The 23,510-nt window shown below is 45.8% G+C and overlaps 1 protein-coding gene across 5 annotated transcripts in view; it reads right to left on the reverse strand.

The window, feature by feature from the left end:
• Positions 1-23,510, reverse strand: part of RARB (retinoic acid receptor beta) — a 533,822-nt gene that overhangs the window by 317,817 nt on the left and 192,495 nt on the right. Inside the window, exon 3 of one of the 5 annotated variants that reach the window (XM_090046514.1) lies at positions 3,859-3,942. The exons of 3 other annotated variants lie outside the window; for them this stretch is intronic. The gene's annotated coding sequence lies outside the window, so the exon portion shown is untranslated. Of the gene's footprint in view, positions 1-3,858; positions 3,943-15,919; positions 15,938-23,510 lie in introns of those variants that run through there. One more of the 5 variants, XM_090046516.1, reaches the window with a different exon arrangement.

The following is a 23,510-nucleotide window of genomic DNA, read 5'->3' on the forward strand; positions in this document are numbered from 1 at the left end:
GACTAGGGGTGCACCAATATTGGTCAATATCGATAGCTGATTATTAACCATATCAGCTAATACCAATCCAACAGCTGATTTACAGGGATGCAGCCCAGCAGCTTGGACAGCAACATCCTGCTGGTGAGTGTGTGAAGGGAAAGGGCGTGGGGGAGGGAAGAGGTGTGGGGGTGCAGATCAGGGCCCTCATGGTGGGGGCGGTGGGGAAGAGCAAAGGCAAGGGCTGCCCAGCCAAGGCAGTGGATGTGACCCTGGAGCCAGGAGCAGGACAGAGTTTCAGGTGGCTCATCCAGGGGACGTGGGCAGGGTGGGAAGAGGGGGCAGCTCCCCGCCACTGCAAGTACCCCCGGGGGAGGCATGGGGGGCATATGAACCCCCAAATTTGTGTGCAGGGTAGAGGCACACTGCCTGTTGCAGGCTTGTGGCCAGGGGCTGTGCCAGCCTCTTCCTGGCGGGGGGCTTGCCTGGGAAACCGTGCTCAGGGCAGGTGAGGTGGCCTCAGCTGTGTAGGGTGGCCAGCAGTGGTGGCAACGCTGGGAGGGATGGCTATAGGGAATTTGGGGGTGGCTAGAGCCCCCCCCAGTACCGCCCCTGTTTGAGAGCCCCCTGCTGTGGGGTGGGCAAGGGACGCATGGTCAGCACAGGACTCCCAAGGGAAAGGCAGCAGAGCACAGTGCTCTGAGCACAGGCAGTGCTAGGGGAGATTTGGGGGGCTATAGACACCCCAAAATTCCCTGTAGCCCCCCTCCCAATGTCACTGCAGCCACTGCCCACTCTTACATGCAGCTGAGCGCACCCCACCCGTGCCTGCCCCATGCACAGCCCTGGCCCTGCCCCATTGCACAGCCCTGGCCCAGCTCTGTGCTGGAAAGAGGCTGGCACAGGCCCTGGCCTTGAGCCTGCAGCCTGCCCTCACCCCACATACAATTGCAGGAGAGCACATGTCCCCCATGCCTCCCCTCAGGGTGCATGCAGTGGTGGGGAGCACCTACTCCCCACCTACCTGTGCTTCTTGGATGAGCTGCCCGTGGCTCTGTCCCACTCCCAGCCCCGGGGTTGCATTCAGTGCCCTGTCTGAGCAGCGTCTGCCCTGGCGCTGCCCCTTCCCAGGTGTGGGGGTGCAGATCAGGGCACCTTCCCCCACTGAGGGGCTCTCAGACTGCCCCCATGCCTCTTCTCTCCCCTATGCTCCTTCCACACCACAGACTTACTGGACAGATATTGCTCTCCAAGCTGCCTGGCTGCATTCCTGGCCATGTGCATGCTGCGGCTGCATGCATACACACAGCATTTATCAGTGATATTATCAGCCAAAAAAAGGCAATTGCCAATAATGTTAATTTTCCTCTTATCAGCACCAATCCGATATGCCGTTGACGTATCTGTGCGCCTCTACTGATGACAACAGCAGGAGGTGGAAAGCATTCTTTCTTGCCTCACCCAACATCAAGTCACATATGACAGATATAGCCAGGACAGAATGAGAACTATTTGGGATACATAGATAAGTAAAAAGATTACTAGTTTGGAATCACGAGCAAGAAGGTTGAGAACTGCTGCCTCTGGGCATGTCTACACATGCAATTAATGTGAAGCAAGAAACTCTGATGCTGACTGCCCCAGAGCTTATTGTTCCCCAGTGCACCATTTGAATGTGTGCCCAGGACCACAGCATGTTGAGTCAGATAGGAGCAGCCCCAGCCAGCAGGGAGCCTGCCAGCCCAGGGCTGCTCTCCCACAATGTGTGAAGGATCTGGCTAGGGCACAAGGGTGCTCCAGTGCAGAGCTAGCCAGCAGGTAGGCCCCTCACTGAAGCATCCTCATGCCCCAGCCACGTCCATCTACATGAATGCTTGTGCAGAGTAAAAAATTCTGCAGGAGGATAGCACTTGTATTTACAAGGATAGGACTAGTATTTACAAATGCTATCCTGCTGTGGAGTTAATTAGTTTACTCCAGCCTAACAGGGGTGCACATGTAGACATGCAATCTTTACTGCAAAGCTTATTAGCCTGCTCAGTAGTAAAGTTTCTCATGTAGATACTTCCTCTGAGTACTAAAGTGAAACAAGTCAGCCAACAGTTCTAGCTGCTCATATTAAGTTCAGCACTTAGGGGAGGGAAGGGGACTATAGCCCTGGAAGGATTCTACAGCCCAACTGTGTGTGTCCTAGTATGGCCCTGGAAAGGAATCCTATAAAAGCCAGGAAGAGGTACCAGGGCCTTTGGGTTATTCCTAGCAAAGATTCAGGAGTATCTGAGTGAAACATTGCCAGATGGGAGCCATACAGGAAAGGACTTTCATCAGGGGCCTGGACTTTTCTCATGGCAGAAAGAGACAAGAATCTGCATTGCTCAAAGACAAACAGTAAAGGGCGGGGAGAAGAGATACCTCATTTAATTTGTTCCGTTGTATGTTTGCAGCTAATTTTTGTAAACCTACAAGGCAAGAATGCTGTTTGAGACTTAAGCTCCTATCCTGTGTTCTAGACAAATCAGCATTTAGAAATAAGAAGAAATCTCACACCTCACAAAGATGTTTCTAGTGAACTCTCTTGCTAGCTGCTCTGACCTAGTCTCTCCTATAACCCAGATTTCCCCTGATATTTTACAAAAACGTATTCTGGTACACAAGATAGACTAGCAGGTCCATATTACCCCGCTTCACCTACTTTACTCCTTAAAAATTAGTACATCTCTGAGTTACATTCCTTATACTGCCATACTCTCCTAAGCAAAGAGATTCTCCTCACTATAGTATAGTATGTCAAAAAACAAACTGGCCCTACCACTCTTTTTTATTCAACTTTCATCAACTCCTAGAGTGTATCCCATCCTTTGTAGGTGATTTGTTAATGTCCAATTTATTCAAAGCTCTCTGCATCATCTTTGCTGTGATGAATGGCTATTGTTGGCCTACTGCTGTTGGCTCCTTTGAATAGTTATTTGTTTTGAATCCTTCAAATGATAGTATTGTTCAATTCCTCTTTTAGACTAATTTCAGATATACTCCTTATTTTTCCCAGAACTTCCCTCTAGAAAAAAACTTTGTTTCACTCTGGCCTCTCATTTAGACCCCTCATTATTTTCTTGTATAACTTCGTAGAAAACATTTAATGGAACATTCTGCCACTATTACCTTACTCTTGGTGTCCCAGTAGATCTGTGGGAGGTTATTGGCATGGAGCAGTTGCCTCCTTAAACTAAATGCCCTTCTTTCTGTCCAGAGTATACATTTTAGGTTATATACAACAAAAGTCTTGTGCAAGCTTAGAAAAAGGGAAGATGAATAATTGAATAATGGATCTGGAGAGGCCATCTGCCTTTCTGCAGGTCCCAGCCCATGCAGGTCTCATCACTTTCCATTCACAACAGCAGAGAGGACTGGAACCTTACAGCCCTTAATTCACCATGTCTTGACCTTATGCAAACAAATAGTTTCACCATGAATAGACTGGGCACTGGTTAAGAGCATGAAGAGCTGGGGTCTGCTTGTCGCTGTGACAGGGCAGCATCGTACCCTGCCACAATTGGTCAGAAGGCAGATTAACTATGGAAAAGAGTGTCTTAGCTGCATGGAGAAGGAAGCCAATAAAGCGAGTTTAATAAGAGAAAATCGACTTTACTGATTCCTGCTGCGGCCCTAACAGGACAGTGGGCTGACAGGGGTAGCTGCCTTGATAGGCTCCAGCAGCTGACCTAGAAGTAAAAGGCCCGGGGGTCAGGCGAGTTGCCTCCCAAGAGCGGGGAGACCAGCAGCAGAAAGACCTCATGCTGCCATATGGAGGTACAGCAATTACCCAAACTCAGTTGGGGTCAACGGGTCTTGCAGAGGAGAACCAAAAGCTGCAAGACTTACCTGAGGTGAGATCTGAAGCGAGAGTGTCACTTGGGAGACTGCTATGGAACCAGTCTGGTGAGTGCAGCTTTTCTTGACCATTATCTGAAAAGGGAAGAAGAAGCAGAGGGCTCGCTAAGGGGTTCTGCTCTGAGAAGATGGGATTTTCCTCTCCAACTGTGATACAACATGGGGACTAAGCCTGGGGACTGTGTTAGGCCAGTTACAGTTCACAGTTGGTACCCTGTTTAATGCAGAGTAGCACTAGAACTCTTGCTTATTTGAATACTGGCTGTGTGGGATAACCACGAGTGTGATTGGAGAAGGAGTTTACCCAGAGATCAGAAGGGGTGAGTAAAGTTAAGGACTGAACCGAATTAAGGACCTGTGAGGTTGTAAGATCAGTTATTGAGAACAGTCAGTGACACAGGCATTGGATGATCTGCAAGTGCTCATAACACTGTATTGGTGCACTAAGTAAAGATTATAACTGAAGAACTGCACCTCAGAGCATCTGGTATGGCAAGGGCAGGGGATGGGGATGGAGGAGATTCATGAACAGGCTGGATGGCTAACTATGTTCCAGTGAGAGCCAACAGATCTATATCCCAATATTTACTTTCTGCTTTTTTGGATTTTCTTAAACATCAAAGGAGTGGCAGGCAAGTAGCTAGGAGGATTAGCAAGTCCTGGGCAGATTGGCTGCAACATATTTTTCTACGAGAGCCTCAGAGTTCTACAATCTCCTATCTTGTAAACTGTGTAATCCCTAACAAGGGTATCAAATTAATTTGGCCTTGTGAGCCAGATAAGGTATGCAGGGCCAGTCTATGGGTCAGATCTGGCCCACAGACCAGTACCATGCACAGGAACCAGTGCACAGGGTCCATCTGGTGTGGGCACTTTATGCAGTGCACATCCCAGACCAGTCCCACTTTGCAATGTGTGCTGGCCCTGGTCTGGGGCTCATGCAGAGCCAGCATGGGGCACATGCTGAATGAGGTGAATACTGGAGTACATGCTGAATGCACTGAACCAGCCCGGTATGTTGGCCTTGGTGCATGGGGCTGATCTGTGGGCCCAATCTGGACCAACCCCCCAGCCAGTATGCAGGGCCAGCCGGAACCACATGTAGACCATGGACACACATTGACACCAGGTCCATCCAGGCCAGGGCTGGCATTTATTGAATGTGGCACATGAAGTCAGTCTGAGACTCATAGGCTGGACCATATGGTTCCATGGACCACATCCATATCTTTGACATCCCTAGCTTAGAACATTACAAAATTAATGTAAATTAGTGGGTAGGTGCCCAGCCTTTTTGTCTGCTGGGCCAAATGAGCAGTGGGCCAGATCCAGCTAATGGTCCCAATCTGATGCTTGGGACAAGCACAGCAGGGCCCATCCAGCCATACAGAGAGGGGTGGAAAGGCAGTCTGGGCCTGATCCAGCCATGCAGTGGAAGGGGGCTTGGCTTGGCCCCAACCCAGTCCCAAATATGTGGGGAGAAGAGGATATGGCATAGCCCTACAGGGGGAAGGAGACATGGCCTAGCTCTGATCCAGGTGCACGAGGAGAGGAGGTGTGGCAGGCCTGAATCCAGCCACACATGGGAAAATGGATTGGCTATGCCCTGATCTGGCTGTGGGAAGAAGGGGGCTTGACCTCAGCCCATCCCTGCAGGGGAAAGGGGATGTGACCCAGCCCCAATCCAGGTGCACAGGGGGAGGGGGCATGACTTAACTGTAATCCAACTGTGCAGAACGGGGCATAGCTTGGCCCCAATCTGCCCGTGAGGGGAGGGAGAACAGCCACACTCCAATCTGCTGTGTAGGGCTTGGGAATTTGGCAGCAGGGAGGGGTGGCAGTTTTAACTGCCACCATTTCCCCACTGTCAAATTTTCCCACCCATGGTGAGCCCTGTGGGCCAGATGCCAAGGCTCCATGGGCCAGATCTGCCCTGGAGGGAAGAGATAGAGCACCCTGGGATAAATTATTAGTAAGGCAAAATGAGAGCATTTTACTTCCATACTGCAGAGATACAAAGAATTATGTAAGACACAGTGCAGTGGAGAATACAGGTATAGGCAGATGTAATAATAGTAGTAGAAACAGTCCTCAACTTACAACGTTTCGAGTTACAATGTTTCGCACTTACAAGGTTTATAAATTGACACCCTGTTTCAACTTTCTGACCTCAGTTTCAACTTTACAACACTTGATCTGATGCCAAGCCACACCAGTGAACAAGTTCGCTGCATCACCCATTTCCCTGGACAACACCTGCCCAAACTTCCTTGGACACTTTCTTTAAGAAAGCAGGCAAGACTATAAAAAACCTGCAGCCAACACTCCTAAGAATACTTCAACCAAGAACCCTTCAAAACGTCCAACCAAGAGTCCTTCAAAATGTCCAGCAAAGTCTCCTCAAAGAAGTTCTTCCAAATCAATATGATTGCTATTTACAATACAAATGCATTAATTAGCTATATTACTCATCTATAACTGATTGAGTACAAAATTCTGGGTTATTTTTGGTGAAAATAGGGTATTGGGCCTTGGTTCAGGAACCAATCCCCCATTTATAACATTGTTTCCTATGGGAAAAATCAGTTCTGAGTTACAGCATTTTGACTTAAGACGTGGTTTTCAGGAATCAATTGTGTCATAAGTCTGAGGACTGCCTGTAATATAAAAGTAATATAAGCTGATACCATACAACTGTTAACTGAGAATGACACTGCAGCAACACATGTGTAACAAAACCACTCCAATTTTAACCCTGCTTCATTCTGAACCAAGGTTAGGGAGATTTAGTTCACTTGTATCACTACAGGATGATGCAGACTTAACAGATAGGGCACAGCAACTGCTGTATACTTCTGAGCAACTGTTTCCCTCCCCTTTTAAAGTGGCTAAAATACATTTTGGGATGTGCAACCAACCAAGCAATGTTAGACAAGTCACTTAACATCCTCTGACTCAGTTTTATCAGCTGTAGAATGGAGATACCAAAGTTATCCAACATTTTTAGCAAAACATTTTCATATACCTGAAAAGGCCCACATGGGCATTAACTATTATTTTTTAAAAGTTATTATTCTTTCAAGTCACTTTCACCTCTGGGAAAATTACTTATAGCTCACTATGAGCAACAATCTGACTTGAGTCATGGTGCAAAAATGGGGCCACTTACATTCTCCTAAGTGAATAACACATTTCAGTTCAATTCAATGTATAAAAAGGAAACGCTTTGTGAAAAATATGAGGTATCATTTTCAGAAGCTCATCCTTATCTATCTACCTGATATGCTACCTGTATGCAATAACTAGGGTACATTATAGTTCAAATTTTTAATAACTTCTCTTCCATTATTTTGTTTCCCACAGGGCCCATTTTGGGGGGGGGGAGTTTCCCCAGTTTTTTAAACTGTAAAACAATAGATTTGTTTATCATCAACAACAGCTACTCTTTTGCTCTGGACATTTTCAATTGATTAAAATCAGTAGCCACTGAGCAAAGGACTTCTAAAATACATGAAACACAAGATACAACTACATTCACTCACTTTTGTCTTCCAAACCCAGGAATACTGGCAAAAACCTGGTTTATGCAGAAATCTAAGATGATGCAGGGAGGGGTGGGACGGGGAAGGAGCAGACATGGAAAAGGCTAGACATCCTGCAGCATTTTTCTCCCTTTTGGCTCCTATGAAAAAGACCAACAGAAGAGGGGCATGCATTTTATAATATGTGACAGACAAATGAGTATCCAGTCCAAGGTCCACAGAGTTCCCAACATGCATCTAGAATTGAGAAACTGAGAACCTTTGAGAGTGTCTTAGCTGAGAGGCAGAGAAGGAGGATCTGGCTAGGCCCAGCAGCATCTGTTGAGAGTTCTGAATTTTCAGCAAAGAAACTGAACAACAACCTATGAAAGTCCTATGACTGAAGAATTGTCTCTGTGACATATACAGGGAGAAAGACTGTATGCAGGCAATCATGCATGTATGCATATGCACACATATTTCCTCATCTCTTTTTTTCAAATACCAAGTTGCATATGAAAATATAGTGGAAAACATCATAACCCTAACCGTATGATAAGGCAGCTGGGCACAGTGACAACATTAATGATGAAGATATACCCAAGGTCTGCTTAAAAAAGAAAATCTCTCCTCTGGAAATGGAAAAAAGCTATAACAGAACATTTGGAATCCAACTTTCTTAAAACCCTCTCCAGTCCCTTGATCAGATGCTTTGGTTAGGAGAAATTTAATTTCCTTATCTGTAAGAAGCAAAAAGAAGGAACAACTGCAAAGAAGGTTTAGAAAAACTGCACAAATAAGTAGGCCTTCTCAAGTACAGACAGCTGGAAACTAAAACAGGAGAATGAAAAGCATCACTAATTGAGGCAATTGAATATAGAGGCAAAACTACCAGGAAGAGAGATAAAGGAAACAAAATATTATCAGTGATGGATAAAGAGTGCTGGACACAATAGATATGATAAAAAATAGGTAGGATGCATAAAATTACCAGAGATATCATTTCTGAATTTGACTTATTTTATCTTAAGTTACAACATATGTCAAACCTAAAAACAAATCTTGACTCTTCAACATATCTTGCTAATATCCCTGCAAAAAGAAGAAAACTGGATGCCAAACAGTAGAAAGTAAATCACAAATGAAAAGATAGCCAAAACTCTACTGGTCAGCACTAAACACAAATAGTATCTGACCTTGCTAAAAGCTACACATTCACAAGATGACTAGCATACACTTTCAGGTCAGAAGTAACCACTATGATCCTACAGTGTCTTCTTCAATATACAGGCCACAGAATTTTTCCAAAACAACTGGACAAAAAGTATGCCTTTGGCTATCTTATTTCAGTTTAAAGATGGCATGCAATGGTAAGGGTGCTGCGTCCCTTGATAAACTGTTCCAGCGTTTAAACACCATCACTGCTGAGAAACTGTCCCCCATATTAAAGTTGAATGTTTATCTTCAATGTCCTGCCATTACATTTCAGTAGGTCTTTTCTCTTCAACATCAAAAACAAAAAAAATTGTCACCATGTTGGGGAAGGCAGTGGGCTCCAGCACATGGGGCTTCCCTCCCATGCCCCACCGAGTGTGGGGACTGCGTGTGAGTGGCAGGGAGCACCAGCAATACAGATGGCCTGGTGAAGACTGCACCCCTTGCTGTGATGTGCAGCACTGGCTGAAGCCACACTCCACGCCATGCCCTGAGCATCCCGCCTGCTGCTGCAGGGGGGTCCCCACTCTCCCCACTGTCTCTCACACCTCACAAACCCCACACTGCCCTGCTCCACAACCCCCCATATATACAATGTCCCCCAACATGGCCCCCCACCCCCCCCACAAACTGTCTACACTGCCCACACCCTACCATACTCACACCCACACCCCCCTACACACACCCACACCGCACCATACACACCCCCCCCACCATACATACCCCCCATAATATACGAGACTAAAAAATTATTTTTGAGTTATTATGCAATCACCTCTATATGCAGTACGCAAATACAAATCATGGCAAAAATATTTTTCATAATAAAATGTTATAGTTGGTGTTTGACTTAGTGTATGATTTGATTTTTTCCTAGTTCTAAGATTGGCAACCCACCTGCAAAAGGAGCACTTGGGGGGGGGCAAGGGGAGGGACTTCTGACAGCAAAAGTCAGGGGTTAGGGGGTAGGACTTCTGGTCCCAAAATGGCATCAAGGGGGTGAAACAACCATCAAGGGGCAGGGCTACCCTTGCGGCCCTCTACAACTCACCAAAACTCATTAAGCGGCCCTCCACCTGAAATAATTGCCCATCCCTGGTCTAAAAGCTGAGCAGATCCTCTTCATCCCCCTCTCACTTCTGGCAAGTACAGGCACAGGGTGAACTGCAGGTGAAAACAGAATCCCAAACTGTATGCATGTGTCAAACACAGCAAGTATGCATCTATGTATTTGCCATTTAAATGCACAAAGGGTAAATAGGATTTAGCCCTTTAAAGCCTGTATGACAGGAGACATGTAGTAAGAACTTTCAGCCATAGGTATGCTTCAATTAGAGATGGCAAATTACAGGATTGGATCAAATCTTCAATGGAAGGCTTCCACAGAAATTTCAGCTCTTAGACAAAGGAATGTTGGTGATTTGCAAAGATCCTGGCTTTCGCTGTTTAAAAATCTGAATTTCTCTGGTTTAAAAAATAATTTCCGCTTAAAAATGCCCAAATCCATATTTTTCTACAATTAAAATGAAACACCACTTTATATATAGGGATCAGCTGAACATAATGCTGTATTCATATATTTACAATGTTAAAGCAATTTAGAAGCCTAATAGTGCCTCAATCATTACAATAAAACAAATTCTAAATATGTATATATTTTGGCTTTTGATTTTTTTGGTCATAGAATAATTAGGGTTCCCCCTGCCCACTTCACTCCCCAGGACATGGGTCCAGCTGCAGCTACCCCCCACTGCTGCTTTATGGCGCACATCAGTCCTGATATACTGGTGCCCCTCACTCCCAAGCCACAGCTACTCAGCCCTGCCAGACCCACACTCCTGACCCACAGCCCTCCATCCCCACCAGTGCACCTCACTCCCAACCCACAGCCTCCCACCCCGCTAACCCTGCTGTGCCCCTCACTCCCATGCCAGCCGCACTGCCAGCAGTGTGAGAAGTAACAGACCAGGGGGCAGGGGGCCGACAGCAGACCACACTGCCCTCACCTCCTCCCACCAGCATGCTGGGCTACAGTTCTACTCCACAACCACCACTCCCCTTAGGCTGCAGTTCTACCCCAGAGGGGAGGTGGGGTAGGGGGCAGTGCAGGCAGAAATGGAAAAACCAGACCCCCAGTTAAGTGTGTTAAGAAGCACACTTCAATCTAAATTATTATTCATCTTGTGCCCCAGAAGAATATTAGAAGACATTGTGGTAGCAAGGATACTATCTTCTGGATAAAATGTAGTATATTAAGATCCTAAGTACTTTTGGCCATTCAATTTAACAGTATTTTTTTATTTGAGTATAGCTATTAACCGCAGTGCCCTGGCCAAATTATTACTCCGTTGATTACATTCTACCACAGGGGCAGGCAACTATTTCAGCTGGAGAGCGCTGAATAAGTTTTGGTGAGGTGTTGAGGGCTGCAAGCGTAACCCCATCCCTTGACAGGTGCCCCACCTTCTGGTCGCCATCTTGGGACTGGAAGTCCTGCCCCCTAAGCCCTGACCTTTACAACCAGAAATCTATCCCCTTGCCCAGAAAATACTCTGGGGGGGTTGCTTTATATTGTGTGTGGAGGGCTGGGGGGCTATATGTGGGGGGGGGTTCAGGAGTATGTAGTTAAGGGGTCTGTGGTTCTGTGTGGGGTGTGGGTATGGTGCAGCTGGGGTGTTTGAGAGTGTGGGAGAGGTGAGTGTGTGTGGGGTGTGGGTATGGGATGTGTGTGGATGTGGTTGAGGTGCGGGGTATGTGGAACTCTTGGGTGTGTGTGTGGGTATGGTGGGGGCATGTGTGTGGGCATGGTGGGGGTGGGGTGCATGTGGGGTGTATGTGTGGATGTGTGGGGGGTGTAGGATGTGTGGCTAGGTTGTGGGGTTTGTGGGACAGTGTTGAATGTGTGTGTGGGTGCATGTGTTTAGGTGTGGGAAGTGTGTGGGGGTGTATGGTGATGGATTGGGGTGTGGTGGAAGTGGGGTGTGTGTAGGTATGGTGGGGTGTGGGGATTGGGGGGGTGGGGATGTGTGGGTGTATGTGTGAGGTATAGGCAGTGTGTGGGACAGCAGGGTGTGGGCTGCATGGGACACTGTTGGGTGTGAGAGTATTGTGGAGGGTAGGGTGTATGAAGGGGTGTGGATGCCTGTGTAGGATGTGTGGTTGCGCTGGATGTACATGGTGGAGGGCTTCCTCCCTGTACCTGGTTTCCTCCCTGCCTTGCTCTTTATAATGTGGCTGAGCCCAGCTCCTCCACAGGCAGGGGTAGGAGGATGGGGATTTGCATTGGCTGCCTGGCTTGCAGCATGCTGCAAAGGGGTGGGAAGGCAGCTGCCACCAGCAGGCAGCAAGAGAAGCCCCTAGGAGAGGGGAAGGGGGATAGGGAGCCGAGCCTGGCACCACCAGCTCTCTTGGTCTATGTCTCACACCTGCCCAGCAGGGCTGGAGCTGAGCCTGTGCTGGCTCCTGCTGCTGCTTCCATTCCATGTTCCCGCTTGGCAGGGCTGCATCAAGCCCATGCTGGCTCCTGCAGCTGCTCCTGTCCCACCTGCCTGTCCTGTGTCTGCCCAGTGGGGCTGAACAAAACCCACTCTGGCTCCTTATAATGCTGCTCTGATCCCACCTGCCTGCCCGGCAGGGCTTTGTGAGCAGCCAAGCTCCTTCACGCTCCCCATCTATCCACGTGCTCTGCTGCCCAACCATGCATGAGCAGGACCAAAGTAAGCTGCAGCCAGAGCCCACCCCATTCCCTTCAACAATGCAGCTTACCCTCTGTACCTGCTGCCCAGACCATTGCTGTAGGGACAAGAGGAAGAGTCACTGGGGCTAGGGGAGCCCAGCAGTTCCCTGGGTGCCTGGAATCTGTGCCTGCTGACTGGGGCTGACATCCTCCAGCAGGGGAGGCTGGAAGTGCAGCATGTGTTGCCCTAGGCATGAGTGGGTAAAACTTGGCCCCATGCAGAGTGCAGCAGGGACAGCCACCAGCAGGGCCATACAGCTGATGGCCTGTATTTTGCCTCCTCCTGTCCTACCTGCTTAAAATCCCCTTGTAGTTTCCATAGTATGTCATACTTTTCTTCACTTTTTGTTCCAATCAACTGTATTGTGAAACAATGTGTTCTTAAACAGTGGTTGTACCCTACCCACCTACAGATACCTAATGGGTAAGGAAAACCCAAGTCTCTCAAAATTATTTTGTGTGGCTAAATACATTTGAAATTTATCTAATGCCTTGAGATCCTTAGGTGATAGCACTTTCTTTAAATTAAAAGTGTCTTTCTTACTATAAGTTCCTGTTATGAACAAAACACAGAAATAATAAATTATAAAGAAATTATATGTTACAACTGCTCAATTGGACTTGAGAGTAGAAATCAAATGCAAGCATAATCTTCTTTTTAATGGTAACTGATACTATCGCAGCAGCAGGCTGACTCAGCCATTATGTACTTTACCTACAGTTAATAAGCATTCAATAAAATATTGGATATAGGCATCATGGAAAAAGATCACGCATATCAAAATAGACAAAATATAGCAAGACGGAGTTTGTATTAGTTAACATATGTAATGTGCCCAATTGGTAGTATTACCTAATATGCCTAACTTCTCACCATATTATAAAAGGCATCTCTGTATCGTTTTTACTGGACTACACTGAAAATTCATTGTTATATCACTGTAATGTGCTTAGCAGCACACTAAAAAAGTTCATCTTAATTGCTTGGTATTATCTATGAGACCAAGAGCAGTTTCCTCCTGGGACATGCATGCTGTCTATTGTAATGCAATCATTTTACCTTGCTGTTTCATTGTCTGTGAAAGTTAAAACCCCAAATACAAACAAAAGTCAGAAGCCCAAAAGAAGCATGTTACAAAGACAAATACATCAACACTCAGGCATTCACTCTTGGTAGCTAATTTTCTCAGTTTAATTGTACTATTCAGCACTATCTTCACTGAAATTATGAAAAACATATTTACTCCTATTGGCTCTAAATAAATTTGTGCAAACTATAATAATCTGTAGGTCTCAGAACACAGATTGGCAAATTATCTTTTACTAACTGGTTTTCAACTTTGTGGTTGTTCCAGCCAAAAAAAAGCATAAAAGGCCCTGACATCGTTCTGAACTTCATAACTATACTGTGTTTCTTGTCATAGTAGGATTAGTAATAGCAGTGCTATCAAATATTACTGTGCAATAAAACCTGTGGTTTGCATTTAGATTACATTTGATTTCTTCATGTGGAAAATACATGCTCTAATTTTCCTCTTACAGGAAACCTGATAATACATAGAATGCAACATCACAGTAGATGATACTGACTATAAGGTAGACACGGTTTGTTTTATAGTGATAATGCCTGTACTTCTGGCTGTGATTTTATGATGCAGACATACAAAGACAGAACAAAAAGATATTTATAAATACAGGGGTAAAGCAGTAAATAGGAAAGGAGACTAAACTATAGGAAAGGAACAAATTGAATTAGATACAATCAGGCCCAAAGAGCTTTAAAAAACTGCAAACTTAGCACTTGTATACCTCAGTCAATAAAGCATATACAACAGCCTCCTTTAACAAATGCTATGAAAAACAGAATGTAAATAGGACCAGAACAGAACTTCCTCACCAAGCAAAAATATTTCTTTGAATGTTTGGTGTTAAAATTTATGGTACCATAATACTGTGCCCTCCTCCAAAATAAAATTTGTCCGTTGCTATTTTTATATTTGTTAATCTAGCAAAGCACCCATTTTAGTGACCCCTTTTTACAATATGTCTCAAAGAAGCCTCAATGAACATCTAGAATCTTATTAACTGCAAAAACCAAGACAACACACAGCATACAATCTCCATGGGGACAGTCTACATAGCAGAAACTGTAAACAGAGTACTTTTAGCAAGAAGGGCACCTAAGTGGAATTATACAATAACAAACCAAGTGCAGGGCTCATTTTCATGGAAAAACCATAGCATAGTACACACTATTTCATTTTGGTTTTCTTTTTTGGGCTTTTTTTGGTACGTCTTCACATTAACTAATTGCTGTTTATTAACTGTGATTTACTGAATCAGGCATAGCAGAATAGGGCACTAGTTGAAGCAAAGCAGCTGGATATAAAACTAATGCAAATAGCTAAGAGCAAAGTGATGGCTTAACTGCTTCTCTGCATAATTTGATCAACTGGCCACCAAATAAACTGATTACACATCATCAGTAAAATTTCACCTTTTATTACCCTGCAATAATTCCTGAATAAATACAAAATATGGTCAAGCTCAATGAATTGACGAGTTAAACAGAAAATTGAAGATATAAAGTTATAGAAAACAACTTTCCACCTCAACTGAGGACTGTCCTTTATTTTTCCATGGGAAATTTTCCATTTCTAAAAATTGTTTCATAAAATTCATTAGTAACAATGAATGGATGCCAATACAATATTAAGTAAGCTTGGCAGCTTCAAAGTTGTAATTAATGTTTTTCAGGTGATTTTCCCTAGGAAGTGTGTGAGACAGTACATATATGTTTTACTGATTTGTAAACAGGGGGGCAAATACACTCACATACAGGCAACCCTCACAATTCGCAGAGGATACATTCTTGTATCCCCCGCGAATGGTGAAATCCACAAATAGGCACTGCATTCATGAACGCAGTGCCCTTGGTGGGCAAATGCAGTGCCCCTACCTGCAGTGCCCTGGCAGGCGTATTTAAAATGCGGGTTTGGCATTCACAAATATTTGAAACCGCAACTGCTGAACCCATGAATAGTGAGGATTTCCTGTAATAATCCAAACCAAAAATCAAGTTATGAATTCACCTAATTGGCTGAGCAGGTCAAATCAAAACCAAAGCACGGCATATCATGCACAGTTCTTTGGGTATGCTAAAATTAGTTTGTCAATAGTTTTCAGTGCTTTCGGGGGGTTTTTTAATTTAAACCAACAATGTAAGGAAAGTACATGTTATTGTGTATTGTCTTTATATTTTGACAAGTAGTCCAATAACAATCATTTCTTTCCACATAAAGCTTTGAATTTATTTGAATATAACATTTAAACCACATTAAATGTGCTGTATTTAATTTTTTTCCTCATAGAATATTTCAGTTCAAATACTTGTGGCTATTGGGATATCAAATTAACATGGGGGTACTTTTTTAGTTTTGTTTACTAAATATAAGTCAAATAAATATGCTAAATCAGATCACGCTCTATTTAGGGCAGTGGAAAATTTTCCAATTCAAATTTTCTGGAAAACCCACATCTATGTTACTGAGGTATGCTTATTTTCCACCATTTTATTTACCTCGTCATGTCACTCTCCATTCCTCTCCTCTTCCAGTTTGTTCTCACCTCTCTCTGTATCACCTTTGAATTTAAAGAGTAAAATCTTAAGTTTCACTGAAGTCAACAGCAAAGCTCTATTTGACTTAATTTGGTCCGGGACTAATTTAAACTTTGTGGAGTATACAAGCAACCAGCTATTCTTTCTGAGAGACACCTAGCTATTGGCCATATGACAGCTAATAAGTAAAAACAACAACAATAATGATAACCATATTTTTTTCATGGACGCTATTAAAGTTCAGCACAGGCTTAAGAACTGAAATTCTACCATGTGTCCAGGATTTGTACTGGCTGTAAACAACCATTACGTGAAGGCTATTAACCTTTGAAGGAGAAATGTTACATCTGCAACTTGATAGTACAATCAACACGATTGATAAAAGACTAGAGTTTTATTTTAGCTTCTTTCCCAATTGAAAGTTATTTTGTTCAGAGAAAAAGATACCTGTTTTGGGGCACTGTTAATGTTTTATTAGTACTATATTAACAAAAATAACAATAAGTGTTCACTCTGTATGAGCCTGAGGAATCTGAATCCAAATTTCCAGTCCTCTTTGTCAGGGAGCAACAATACCAGAAAAACTGTGCAAGACAGGATAGTTTCTGAGCACAGAATTTTGTGCAAATTTTTATTTTAGTTTATCTGTTAGGCTAGGGACAGGAGTTGCATATAAACCGGTTTAAGTGATCAGAAACTGGTTTAAGATAAACCTGGGTGAATGTAGTATCAGACTTAATTGATTTGGATTAAACTGGTTTATGGAACTTCTGCCCCAGACCTCTTCCTGGTTCAAGTTAAATCACAGTTCCCCAGCATCGTAGCATGCTTTCCAGCCTTGGGCTGAGCTATCTGCTCCAGCAGGCAGGGGGCAGACAGCAGGGACTACCCCTCCTAGTCAAACCCTAGGTACAGTCTGGGGCCAGGGAGTGGGGGTTAAATTTCCCTTCCCCCAAGTACAGAGCTGCCCTGCCCTGCCAAAAACTTACTGCTGGCTGTGACTGTAGACTACAAATCCCAGAAGCACCTGGAAGCAGGAAGAGGAAGTAATGTGCAACCCTGCAGAGTCCTGCTGCTGTGATTCTAAACTGCAAACTCCAGCGACCTTGGGGGCATTAGAAAGAGCAAGTGAACACAGCCCATGCTGGCTAATGCCAGACAGCTATGCTCTAGAACCCCTGGGCTTTTGGCCTGAGCCACTGCAGGTATATGGCTACATTTCTTGAATCAAAAGTGAATGTCTGTCATGTTCTTTCTCAGCTTAGTCATAGCAGCTTAAGCTAACCTGCAAAGACTGAATCGATTCAGCCTCAGGCTTTTTGACTCTCTGTACTTAGCCTTATTGATCACTGAATAGTGGGAGTCACATGAACCACAATATTCAAAACAAAAATTCACTTTAAACAACAAGTTTCCTTTGGTTTCACACAGATCTCATTCACAACTCCTGAGTTCTATATTGTCTAAATATGGTATCAGTAATCAAGCAAGGTATGGTTCAAAATAAACTTCAGTTCTTTTAGGAGGAGGAGGAAGCTGGAAGTGTGAGGGAATTGGATCTGTTCAGTGTTTTGGTTCAGTCTTTACCTGGGGTATTTGCAAGAGGCTTTCAAAAAAACCCCAAGTCAACCAAAACAAATCAAACAAAAACCTAAGAATAACTTTCTACTGATAATAAAAACAAAAATCCACAAGTTCTTTGTTATTTCCAGTATCAAAGAGAAAAATACAACTCTCATGAACATACAGAAATTCCTGGCCCTGTCGAAATCAGTGGGAGTTTTCCTGTGTTGTTTTTTTTGTGAACCCAGAATTTCACTCACTGTCAGGTGAGAGGTATATAACAGAGTTCCAAACTCACATAGTCACTTTTTAAAACTTTCTCACTTTTGGTTTGGGTTTATAACTTCATTTGATTATTCCTATGTTTCTCAGCCAGGGTGTTATAGCACTCTGGGTTGCCTTGAGATCCTTTCAAGGGTGCCACACAATGTTAGTTGTCACATGTGCAAACATGATTCACAAAATTAAACTGAAGATTTTTCAATAGGATTTCACAGCGTTAAAAGCATTCTGACTTGTGGTTTTTCTGAGTTCTTTTTTTTTTTCTTTAGTCTAAAAAGAAGTGAAAAGTAAGACATGGCATTTTCCAAAGGATGCCTTGAGTCCAACAAGAGGTGCCTTGAATCTAAAAAGGTTGAGAACCACTGATTGTTTTTTCCTCAAACCTTAAGCAATTGTTTTAAAATTTCCAACATAATTAGTCAAACAGGTTCAAGAAAATGTATTTACAATCCCATTTCACATAATTCTCACAAATTTTGTAGCACTAAGAGAACTTCCTTTAGAGGCTAAGAGGCATGAACTTTCTGGAGGTATGAAAAAATGTATATTTGCAGCACCTTCAAAAGGGGTGGGGGTGCAGCCATAATGATTTTACTGTTAACTCTTTGTGAGTCCATAAAAATCCAAGTGTAGCAAAACCACGCCAAAGCCAAAGTTGGGGTGATTTTGTTCACTTGTATCACTACTGGATCATACACATATAACAGCCACAGCATAACAGATGCTGCATGCTTGCAAACAGAAGTTCCTCCTCCACTTCTGGGGCCACTTCAAATGTACATTTGTCAGTAGCCTACAAAATGCGCAAAAGACTTTTCTCACAAAAACTGTTTGCTGTAACTTCTCATGTCTAAAAGGTGCTAACTGAACTCTTTGATTGTGTATTTGAGAGACAGCACAAAGCAGCTTGCCATTCACACAAAGCATAATCAGTCTATCAGCACGGTTTATAATTTCACTTTTAACAACATTCATTAGGAACTAATAGAGTTACAATATAAAAATCAGTGTAAAATGACATCAGAACCAGATCCTTAAATACTGGTGAGAAAAGAGACAGTAAGATTTCCTGTAGCCCAGAGGCTTCCTGAAAATTTCTTCATAAAGGAGTGAAACAAAACCTGGATTCCAACATTCTTCTGAGATCCCATAGGAGGGACACTGGGGAAATCTAAAAGCCAACAGTGAGATCACTTTCTAATAATCCCAATAAATAGATCTGTTGTAAAAAACTGATGGAAAGAAAATGCCGGCATGCCTGAGTAATGCTGAAGAGAAAAACACTTGCTTCTAACACAATGGAAAAACTGTTCATGAATAGCTAATCTGTGTGAAGCTATGACCCCAGTCATGCAGTTGGTACAGTAAGTACTATGGAAATCTACTTGAACTAGGTGTTGACTGAGCAAACTAATGGTATATGTAGCCATCTCTCTATCCACCTATTCACTCACATGTGGTGATGGTATCCATGTGATAAATTGCATTTAACACGCACCTGCATTTTGCCCACTAATCCAGCTTCACCTCGACTACTCCTAACATTACAAATCTCTATGGAGATTTGTAAAATCTCCAAACAACCCCCTTTTGTTTATATGACCAATGATTGTTTTTTCCTTCTTCCGTCACAAAAGAAAAATTTATTTAAAAAAAGTATGCTGGTCAAAAGCCAGGACAGATTTAAGTTCTTGTATCTTGCAATTCAATGTGATTAAAACAGGGCTCTTTAAACTACTAGCAATTAGGATACAGCTGTTCGTTTCTAAGCAAGAGCATATGTTAATTCTCAGAGGCAGTCTGACTTTCATAGCTACGGATGGACATTAAGTTCCAGTTCAGAAAAGGGTGGGGGCCCAAGTGTGCATAATATAGGTCTAGTCTTTCCACAGAAGTCCCAAGCACTGAGGGCCCTGGCAAACATTACATTTATTGTGCAATGAACACGCTTAATCCTGTGAAAAATTATAATATGCCACACATTCAAACCAGTTTATGGGCAATAAAATAGCAAACTATTTATGCTGCTTGCAGAATATTTAAAATAAACAAACTGTACCCGCCTGGCCTCAAATATCCGGTCACACGCTGCTCTATTCCAGATGTTTGTTGACGTCTGTCTTGCCATCCCTGGTGGTCCGCCAAATAGGTGTTCATCTCTGGCGTAGTCTTCCACAGTCTCTCCCGTCACGACTTTGAATCTTATTTCAGTGTGGGGTCGAGCCACTCAGGATCTCTCAATGGTGGGATATCTGTCTGGTGGTCTTCTGCAAGGCTCCACCTCCCCTCTACCTCGCCCTTACACCCAGCCTCGGTGGGTCACTGTTGTCCTCTTGGCCAGCCTCCCGACTGCTGCTTCCAAGTTACTCTTGCGGGAAGGGGCGAGCCTCCCTGCCTCAAAATGGAAATAGACAGCAGTATCCCCACTCCTGAGTGGGAAACGCAGCTCCTGGCTCCTGTTGCTACTGTAGGAGCTTCAGGAAAGCCCCTCTTGCCAGTGTTCCTGCCAGCATCACTCTGCTGCCCCGCTCCTTCTTGCCAGCAGCTCGCTTTAGAGAAGAGAAATGCAGGAGGAGGTACTTACCAGTCCCCCTCCTGTAGGGCAGAGCCCCCCAAATCCCGGGCAGGGCCCCCCCGGCCTGAGAAATCAGCTTTCCCCGACGGCAGGCCCACTGCGCATGCGCGCAATTTAAAAGGGCCCGCCAAACAGGGGAAAAAAAGCTCAGTTAGGCTCCGGAGCGGTGAGAGACGCGCGGGTGAAGCCCGCTGCGCCGCCGCTCCCCTGAAGCCCCCCATACACCCCCTCCGCAGCCGCAGAGCCCCCTGCCAACCCCCTCAGAGACAGCCACACAGACGGAGCCCATGGTTCCGGGCTCCATGCAGACGGAGCCCCTGGCTCTTGGCTGCAAGGGCTGCCTGTCCCTTTTTCAGGCTCTGGGGCCCGGGAGCATGGCCACCTCCCCTTGCAGGGTCTGCTCCCTACTGGGGTCTCTGGCGCGCCAACTGGAGGAGCTCAAGGCCGCAGTCCAGAGACTGCATGCCATCAGGGACTGCGAGCAGGAGATTGACTCCTACTGCCAGGCCCTTCTCCCCCGGGAGCCGCAGGGGAGAGCTCCGTCTCTCTCCATGACTAAGGAGGACTCTGGGACCTCCCGCTCTGCCCAGTCAGGGGCATGGACCAAGGTGGTCAAGGGCCCTAAGGCCCGCCGCACCAAGGCCCCTCCCTTGCCGGAGCTTAGCAACAGGTTCGCACGTCTTGCAGCCCCAGCAGAGCCTGCTCAGTTGCCAGCTCCTGCAGCCAACCCAGGCTCAACCACAGCTACTGCCCCCGCTCTCCCCAAGACAAAAGGTGTTTGTTGTGGGAGACACCATCCTGCAGGGGACTGAGGGGGCAATCTGCGGCCCCGACCCCTTAGCCCGGGAAGTCTGCTGCTTCCCAGGGGCCCGCATCTGAGACATTGCACAGACGTTCCCAGAGCTCCTCTGGCCCACAGACCACTACCCCATGCTCCTTATTCACGTGGGCACCAATTACATGGCTTGGAGCACCCCCAGCCAGGTCATGAGGCGCTACAGGGATTTGGGAGTGGGCTTAGGGGTCTGGGAGCTCAGGTGGTGTTTTCGTCGATCCTCCCAATCTCAGGCTATGGGCTGAGGAGGAAGAGGAGGATCCACGTAGTGAACTACAGACTGCGGAGCTGGTGTCATCGGGAAGGCTTTGGCTTCCAAGACCACAGCCCACTCTTTGGCGACAGAGGCAGCGAGCTGCTCGGAAGAGATGGCCTCCACCTCTGTCCCCTGGGGAGGAGGCTCTTCTCAGCCAGACTGGCTGACCTGCTCCACCGGGCTTTAAACTAAGCCCACTGGGGGATGGGGGGACTACTGCCACTGCTGGCCCGCTGAGCAACCCTTGCAAAGCCAGCGGACCAAGGCACTTAAGAGAGCTCACCCCTGCCCTAGCCCTGGCACAATCTGTGGGCAAGGCAAGAGCCCACAAGGGGACAATTGCCTGCCCGTACACTAATGCCAGGAGCCTGGGCAACAAGCAGGAGGAGCTCATCCTCCTGCTAAGTGCAAAGAATTATGACATCATTGGGATAACGGAGACCTGGTGGGACTCCACCCATGACTGGACCACGGGTATAGAGGGCTATACTCTGTACAGGAGGGATCGTGTTGACAAAAGGGGTGGGGGTGTACCTCTCTATGTGAAGGAAAGCTACATGTCCCTGAAAGCTGATGTTGGTGACAGGCATGGACAGCTAGAGACCCTCTGGGTAAAAATTCGTGGGGAATACGGCACAGGGGACACAACGGTGGGAGTCTACTACAGACCTCCCACCCAAAGTCCTGAGCTTGACCAGGAGTTCGCCCGGGAACTGACTGAGGCCGCTTGCTCCAGGACCTTGGTTGTCATGGGTGACTTCAATTACTCGGACATCTCCTGGGAAGATCACCCAGCAAAATCTGAGCGGTTGCAAAGCTTTCTCTCGTGCGTAGATGACCTCTACCTGACTGAAGAAGTCTATGGGCCAATGAGAGGCAAAGCGCTGCTCGACCTGGTACTGGCTACAGGGGACGACCTAATTGGCGACCTAGTGATCGATGGGAAGCTGGGTGACAGCGACCATGAGCTGATTTACCTTCACCATCCGCCGTTAAGCTGGCAAGTCAGTCAGCAACACAGAAGTCCTTGACTTTAGAAAAGCCGAGTTTGACAAGCTCAAGAGGCTTGTCGGTCAGGCCCTTAGGGACCATGACCCCAGGGAGATGGGAGTTCAAGAAGAATGGTTGCTTCTCAAGGAAGCGATCCTCAGTGCACAAGCTAAATCTATTCCAACATGGAGGAAAAGCAGCAAGAAGGCACAACAGCCACCCCCCCGGCTCTCCAGGGACCTAGCGGACCTCCTACGGCTAAAAAGGAAAGCCTACAAAGGATGGAGGACAGGATTCACCTCCAAGGAGGATTATTCTGCACTGATCCGGTCCTGCAGGGAGCAAACCAGGAAAGCAAAATGCTGCAACTGAACTCCAACTAGCTTCAAGCATCAAGGACAACAAAAAGTCCTTTTTCAGATATGTGAGGAGCCGGAAGAAAAGCAAGGGCAACGTTGGACCTCTGCTAAACCAGATGGGGCAACTGACAACTGACGCCCAGGAAAAAGAAAACCTATTAAATAGGTACTTTGCGTCAGTCTTTCATCAGTCCCATGGGACGCCCATGCCTGCTATGGGACAGGGAGATCTGGGTGATGGGGATCCCCTACCCGCCATAAATGCTGACCTCGTGAAGGAACACCTTGAGAAGCTGGATACCTTCAAGTCAGCCGGCCCTGACAATCTGCACCCCAGGGTACTCAAGGAGCTGGCGAGCGTCATAGCCCAGCCCCTGGCACGGATCTTTGAAAACTCCTGGTGCTCTGGTGTAGTGCCCGAAGACTGGAAGAAGGCCAATGTGGTGCCGATCTTCAAGAAAGGGAGGAGAGTGGATCTGGCTAACTACAGGCCCATTAGCCTGACTTCTATCCTGGGGAAGATCTTAGAAAAGTTTATTAAGGAGGACATCCTTGATGGATGGGCCCAGGCTAACATCCTAAGGGATAGCCAGCACGGGTTTGTTGCGGGTAGGTCTTGTTTGACCAATCTCATTTCATTCTACGACCAGGTGACCTATCACCTGGACGAGGGAGAAGAGATTGATGTCATA

This window comes from Crocodylus siamensis, chromosome 5 (genome assembly GCF_052110815.1).
Source record: "Crocodylus siamensis isolate JL-2025a chromosome 5, ASM5211081v1, whole genome shotgun sequence".
In the NCBI taxonomy this organism is placed as follows: Eukaryota; Metazoa; Chordata; order Crocodylia; family Crocodylidae; genus Crocodylus; species Crocodylus siamensis.